The sequence below is a fragment of the Pinus tabuliformis genome, chromosome 5_1 (genome assembly GCF_031772625.1).
Source record: "Pinus tabuliformis cultivar Carrire ecotype Pingquan chromosome 5_1, CPIR1, whole genome shotgun sequence".
Taxonomy (NCBI): Eukaryota; Viridiplantae; Streptophyta; class Pinopsida; order Pinales; family Pinaceae; genus Pinus; species Pinus tabuliformis.
The window spans coordinates 854149717-854157711 of record NC_142305.1 but is presented as its reverse complement, the minus strand read 5'-3'; positions in this window follow the sequence as shown (position 1 = coordinate 854157711).

Here is a 7995-nt window from a genome sequence, read left to right as displayed (position 1 = left end):
ATCATCATCCAATCCCTCTTCATCATTTCTCATCACTCCCATACAGTTAAAAGACACTGAAAGAGGAGGAATGACTACTATAGGAAGGCAGAATGTTTCTCCAAGAAGGAATAAATGAAAAAATTTTGTTAAACCCCAAGATGGTACAACTTTTTCAGAGAACTCCAAGGCCATTAGGTAGCCATCTAGGTGACAACAGAGAAGAAGAAGGCAACGAAAGGAAATGAGGCATTCACCATCAAAACAAAACTCAAACTGCAGTGATGAAAATGTGTTTTCCAAAAGGCCTCCAATCTCTTTATAGCTTTTTTCCAAGGCATAAAATGAGAAAAAGGCATGGGAGTCAAGCTGAGGGTCTGTCCTAGGCTCAAAAAGTCATTTATGCTCAAAAAGGATTTCTTGTAGTTTTAACAGGGTTTCCAGTAGTTTTGACAATAATTCTACAAGATGTCCTAGTTCACATCTAAAGGAAGTTTGAAGGTTTTATAAGTGTCCAAATTGTGGAACGAGGTAGCCGAAGGTTGATAAGGATATGGAAGACCTTGCTAAATTAAAAAATATTCAAGAACCCATATTGAATAACAGAAAGAAAGCAAGCTAATCGTCTCAAGAAACAATGATTTTTCTTTGAAAAATTATGATTTTGGGCTTATCCTTGCAGAAATTATAACAAAGATTCTTAATGCACAAGAGAGAGGCCACCACGACCATGGATGAAGCATAATGAGGTCACTAAGTTTCTCAGAGGATGAGCAACACTTTCAGCAGGGGGTATGATGGGCCTCTAAATTAGACATAAATTAACATGCATGCCTCTAAATTAAACATAAATTAAGGCCTATGAACATCCTTCATCACATTAAACCTCTCTTTCTGCATTAGATAATGTATTTTTAACTTTAACATATTCATTAGGAAGGTTTATGAATATTATTTATTTTTTTGGAATATTATGAGAATATTGGGAAGATTATGAAGATTTGGAGGAGGAGATAATTTAGGGACTTGCTCCCTACTAGAGGAGGATAAATAATAATTAATAAATCAACAAGATATTATGGAATTATGGCATAGATTGTGGAACTCCAATGATTGAGAAAATCCAGGAATGTGTTCCCTGCCATTTAAAGCAGATTCCTAGTATTGGGGAAAAGATCCACTAATTAAGGGATTTTGTTGGGGAAAGATTCCTCCATTAATGGGGAATGATTCCTAAAAAAAATTTATAAGTACGAAGTCAAATTTCTCTCTAGGGATAGATTTTCATTAGTGTTCTTGTGGAGAGAACTCGTATTTCTGCAGCTCCATTGTATTTTCTTGCAGGGATGTAATTGTATTGATGAAATAATGAAGATTGGTGTCATGTTCAGCTTCTAAATATTATTCTCCTCCATAGTTCTCTAAATTTCCTTGGGATTGGCCATCCCAGGAGCCTCAGAGCCCTTTTGTACCATTTTCTTTCCTTCCTTTCACTTCTTATTCACACGCATCTCTTGTTTTTATTTCCTTCAACTTCTGCATTTAGTATTAATGATATCTTCTTGTAGGATTGAGTTAAATGGTTGATGTAAGTTCTTTTGCATGATAAAAATAATTATTTCATCCTTGGAAAAGCTTTGGTAGTTCATATTAATCATTGAGCTACTTGGATTAGTCTTCTTATTCCCAAATCTAGATTTATGGAACTCCTTTTGTGGAAAAGAACAATAAATTTATGCTATTTTTTAGAGCATGCTAACGACCTTCAATCGAGTTGGTTCCACTTGCATTAGATCAGAAGAAAATTCTAGTTCATAATAAAAACTACCCCATTGAATTTTCACTTGATTAGGTTAGGCACTTTTTAAATTTATTAGCTGACTAGTTCTTGAATTTCTAAATTTTTGACTAGTAATGTTTTTCTATTTTTTAGCATGGGTTAACAAAGGTCTTTTTAAGTGATTCCACTTGGAATGGGGACCTAAGACATCCTAGTTAATAACAAAACTTATCCCATCCAATTTTTATTTTATTTTCTTGGTCATTCGATGAATTATAATTTTGTATAGTGAATTTGTAACATCTTGTAGTAAATCAAGGGATCCTGTAGGAAATCATGGTAGCAACCTAGAGGAAATCACTGTAGAATCCTGTAGGAAATCTTGTTTTTATCCCGAATTGAGAAATATCATCATTGAAGTTGGAATTAGGCCTCTACTTGACCTCCATGCCATCAAGACCATTTTAACCCTCTTTCTCCACATTTGTCACCCCTTCCAAAAATCAAGGAAAGATTAGCATTTTCATTCATAAATCAAAAAGATTTTAAAAATGAGTTCTTTTATATTTACTCATACATACAACAGTTAGTACTCTCTAGATTAGATTTCATGCTCAGTTAGTTTAAATGGTCACATGTGATAAATAGGGTTAAGCTAGGTTTCTTTTACATTTAGTTTATGATCTTTATGTAGTTAGAATAGGTTTATTTCCTTGTACTTTATTTCTTGCAATAGGTTAAGGTTCCATTTCAAACATTTAATTTTCTGCAATTAGTTTAGGATTTGAGTTTATTACATGCACTCCATTACCTCATGACACCAAAGGAAGGACACATTGTATGCTACACATATAGTGCCGATACCTCTTAAGTTTGTACGAACCCCGGGTTGATAATTAAAGTCAGTAGCCCTAGGAGTTGCAACATTATTGTTGTAATATCGAGTCTCATCAGTAGTTGTTAAATCTCTCTATACAATTAATGCAGTGGAAAATAATACCATCTTAATTGGTTTATCAGATATTCAATCTGTCTAATTAATGCATTACATGTCATCCAAATATCTTTGGGAAAATATTAAAGTTTTTTATGAAGGAGATGAAAAATGAAGGACAAAAGGTTGCAAACATATATAGGACAATTTGAAATTTTGAAAATGGAAGAGGATGAAAATGTTTCCTCATATTTCCTTTGAGTTGATGGTATTCTCAATACAATTATAGGCCTCGAGGAAATAATCAAAGAAGCGGACATTTTTTGTAAATTATTAAGATCATTTCCCTCAAGGTTCAATCCTAAAGTATCATCCATTGGAGAGCTATCTAACATTCAAAATTTAAAAATGGATTCCCTTCATAGAACTCTTACTACATATAAACTAAGAAAGAAAAAGGAGAAGATAAGATTGAAAGAAGCCCCATGCAAAGTAGCTAAGGAAGGAAGCAAGCATCAAACTTAAGAAGACTCCAATCATTAATCAGATCAAGATGAAGCCAAATTTATAAGAAAGCTAAAGAAGGGAACTCGAAATTTCAAAGGTAAGCTACCGTTTAAATGTTTGGAATGTGCAATAGTATGATACTATGCTTATGTTGTAGTGGCTACAAGCATCCTCCAAATTTTTGCCTATGCTCCATTTTTGAGCCTCCGTTCTAAATCATAGCAGCTCATCTTGCACAAATTTAGGTATTTTTGCATTGATTGAGCCTCATCCTTTGCATCTTGTTTGTGTCTGCTTACTTTATTTACTATCTAACCCACAAGTCGATTTCTTGACTTAGTTTTCATCCAGTTCCAAACTTACCTTAGATGACTGTGCAATCCTTGATGGAAACCAATGTTTCTCTCAGGAATTGCACAGTCCAAGCTAACAGTGAGTCTTGAACTCAAGAATTTCACAGGGCTAGGTGAAAACTAGCCTTGAGCTGGAAAATTGCATAGACCATGAGAGGAAGCCAAGATCCACTTGGCCCAGAAATTGTGCATAAGACTTTCTTCGTAGAAGCATCTCAGTGCATGAGTGAGAGAGTTGCCTAGTCCCTCCTAGAATTACACAATATCTCCATGCAATAATGCATGGAATTTTTTCCCAAAAAAGTAAATTGAAAAAAGTGAAGAGGAATCCCTAAAAAATAGGTATCTAGTTTTAGTAGTCTGAAGGAGGTGCTGGAGTTATTTTGGAAATTGTCGCCAAGTGTCGCTTTTTTCTTTATTTTTGGCCTTCGCATCATAAACCCTAAATTGACCAAATTTATTTAATCAATAGTGCAAGAGCTAATTCTAGCATTCTCTAGGATATCAAGGAACATTTTGTGTGAGCAAAATCACTTTTCTGGGAAAGTCTTGCTTTTCTAGTCTTTTGTCACTTTTCCTATCAACTTTTCTTGTTTATCTTATGAGAGTGTTGTTTCATTTGTTTTGTTGAATGACTGTTGGTGCTTTCAATTTTTTTAGCTTGTAGAAGTGTTCTTAAAGTTTTGGATTTCCTTTCCCAAGTGTCACATGTATTTTCCCTTTTTGCACCAATGGTCATCAACGCGACAACTCCCTTCACATGCATCATTTTCCTTCAGTTATATTAATTCTTTTACTTGTTTCACTTACATGCATCATGACTTAGTCAGATCCACACTCATAATCACACCATCCTTTAGGTGTACTCGATTTCACACTCCCTCTCACCAGATCTGGGAACCCCTTCCCCGGATCTTCCATGCCCTTGCATGCACTACGCATTCTGGGAGCTGAAGGCCTATGCCTTGGATTCTAAAATTGTGTAGAGGTTGTCCTAGCCTAGCTCTAACTGTGCACTACGAAGTTCCAAGAGCCATTCTCCCAGCTTGGCCACTGAAACTAAGTAATGCGTAGTCTCTCCTCACCTTTTCCGAGACTGAATTGTGCATTGCGTCGTTCCAGTCAGCAAACTTTCCCACAGACTATTGTGACTGTACAATGTGGAGTCATCTAGTGACCTTTATGAACCAGAATTATGTAATCCTTCCTATCGTGAGCTTGGTTTGTTCCTTAGTTTCATGTCTTGTAGTTTCTTTGGTTTATGAGCTAACATTTTCTTACCATGAGTGTCCTCTTTGTCCCACATGTATAGTAGTTATTGAGCATATCTCTAGTAGTTATAGTTAACATGGCATCCAAGAGAGTTTCATCAAAGGAAATTGCCGAGAGTAGTATTGGAGAAGTAGTGGAGAAAATATGACTTGATATACCAGTTTATGTAGACACTCAGTTGTTCATTGAGAAGGGAAAAAAGTTTACATGGCAAAAAACCAAAGATACTTTTGTAGAAGACTTCAAGGAAGACTTAGGCGACTCAAAGGTATATATCAGTATCCAGGGGTCAACTTTATACAAAGTTGCATGCAGGTACCTCACCTTCACATGTGTGGACATTATCAGCTAGATTATCTGACACACAAATCCAAATACTATGACATTGAGAAGTACTAACGGGATAGAGCTTGCCACGTTGAAGGCAAAGAACCTTCAGCGGATGTATCATTTACCTCAGTTGGTGAAGAACATAGACACACATTTCTTTACCACCCATAGTTTTGTCAACCAAGAGATATTGTCAAGTGTTGGGTGAAAGAGCCATCAAATTTTAGAAAGACACCTAATCATGTTTACAAGACAAAGTCTCTCAAGAATTCTTAGCAGTTCTTGATCATATTTGCATACCAAATATATTGTCAAGAAATCACAAAAGCCTTTCTTGAAGGTTAGGTACTGGTACTAGACCAATGGGTGAGTGATGCAAGGCCATTCAACTGGTCAGAATTATTGTCTCATCATTTAAAAACCCATTTGACTAAGGCTCAATATCTTCCCAATGATGAGAAATCAAGATTCTACATGTTCAAATATGTACTGGATGTAATTGGTGCTGAACAATGGTTTCCTAGCATGAATTGGATATGGACACCGAAAGAGACTCTCTTCAACATTTATTACAAGTAATATTATGACTACAGTTATCAAGGAGTAATGGAAAGACTAACTAACCATTTCATAATCCCATTGCACAAGCTTATATTTTAGCAAGATTCACCTTGCATGCCCCAAGAAGTAATGGAGTTGATACTAAACATTGCATATTGGTATGTCTCACACAGTGGCACCTTCATCAGAGTGTTTGGAGGAGAGAAGCCTCCGCATATTCTACCAATGTATGCCACAAACAAGTGGGTCATGCAAGAGATCTCATATCACCTCTCTATGGGGTTTTTCATAGGACTACATAGGAATAATAAAGCATCATTACCTGCTTTTCCTTTGTGAATCAGATTTTATGAGATTAAGAGCTTGAAAGATGGAGATGTTGAAGCTAAGGAGATATTGAAATTCAAGTTTGGCAACAAATACTTTAATCTGTAGGATCCCCATGGTATTTGCAAGAACTATTGTGCGAAGTTGTATTACCCATGGATCCATGGGACATTTCATTGGCATGAGTAGGACCCTTGGAGGTACCGTTACAATGCCTCCAACTACATGAGTTGGTTAGTATATAACAACAACTTGGAAGGATGCTATGTAGGTAGAAACAACAGAGGAAGAAATAACAAAAACAACAATAAGAAGAAACCCAGTGAAGGACAAGGGAAAGAGGAAGGTTGTTTAGGATGGAGAGGTAGAGAAATGTTGCAAGATAAAGGTAGATCCTCTCTTGGAGAAATCATCTTTAGCAGCAGAAGAAAAGAGGGAGTTGGGGATAAAGGGAGTAGAAAAAATGAGGAGAGAAAAGCGAAGGTTGCAGGAAGAAGAACTAAAGTTACAGGAGATGAAGAAGAAGTTGAAGGAAGAACATGAGCTGAGAAAGAGAAGAGAAGTAGAAACAAGAGGAAGAATAAAGGCAAGGTGTTATGACAGATAAAATGACATTGATATAGTTTAAAGAGTTGAAACAACAAGGGACTGAGGAAAACGGTGAACAGATTCAGGATTGGGAGCTTGCTCTACAAATTGAGAAACTGGTTGAAGCAACATACATGGACTTGGAACATGAGCCACAAAATGAAGACACTAACCTTAAGCCAGGAGTGTGGGAGGTCATCTCCTAGTCTCCACCAGCTCCATTGTCAGAACTAGTCGAAAACAAGCAAGGATAGACTGTTCTCCTCGATGATTATCTCGTCATGGATGTGAATAATCTATCATTTGACGAGTTGAAAAATAATATTGCACACGGATAGAGGAAGTACTTTCTAAATGATCACATATCACCTACATTCATAAATGAAAGGGTGATATTGTCTAACACAAGGAAGCATCCATCTACCCTTGTCGATGCCATCTATGCCTATGCAGGAGAATCAAGCTCAAATTTTATGTTCTTGTTGGTGGAGAATGAAAAAATAGCGAAGAGCTTACAGGTTGCCAACATGATGCAGAAACATTCAGAGAGAAATGTGTAGTTTTTGCAATGGAAGAGATGATGAAAGTGATACTTGCTGAAGTATAAACACTTGAGACTTCCATGCAAAAGCTCTATGATGAATTTGTCACCATGCCTAAAGCAATTGTCCGTGTGCATGGCTTATAATATTGGAGAAAAGAGTTTGTTCAAGCTCTTAGGAAAATACATGCTACTATCGCCCATGTGAAAGAGTGGACAATGTGGTACAAAGGGGCCATGCTTCACTTGACGAAGAAGATGAAGCCACAGGCTGAGTTGGAGAAAGAAAAGGTCCTGATGTTGATCTAGAAATATGAGTAGCTCACCCCATTCGTTAGTAGCATACATGCCTCATATGCACGGTTGTATAAAATTATGGATATCGTGGTGAGAACACAGAGGATCCCATCAGTCATTTCCCTCATTGAGGATAGACCGAAAAACTAAGTCAAGGTAGAGATCGATGAGTACATATAATAGCTAAGGCAAGAGGCCACCAGGGAAGACTTGGATATGAGTGCACATAAAATGCAGAAGTACATTGGTGGTTTGGTCATGGTCAACACCATGTTGCGCATGATTCACTACAAGTTAGATACAAGTTCCAAGACCATATACCCAGATGCTATGGAGGCAAGAGTCTGCTATCATAAAGACACCATCAAGAAGTTTGGGGTCATCATCATACAGTACCAATATTGGCATCAATATGTGACAGTGAAGAACCAAGTGGATGTTGCCGAGTTGGTCTTTCTGAAAGTTGAAAGTCATAGTGTTTTGTCTTGCTACGTTGTCTCTAGCCTATTTTGTCTTACACGGGTAC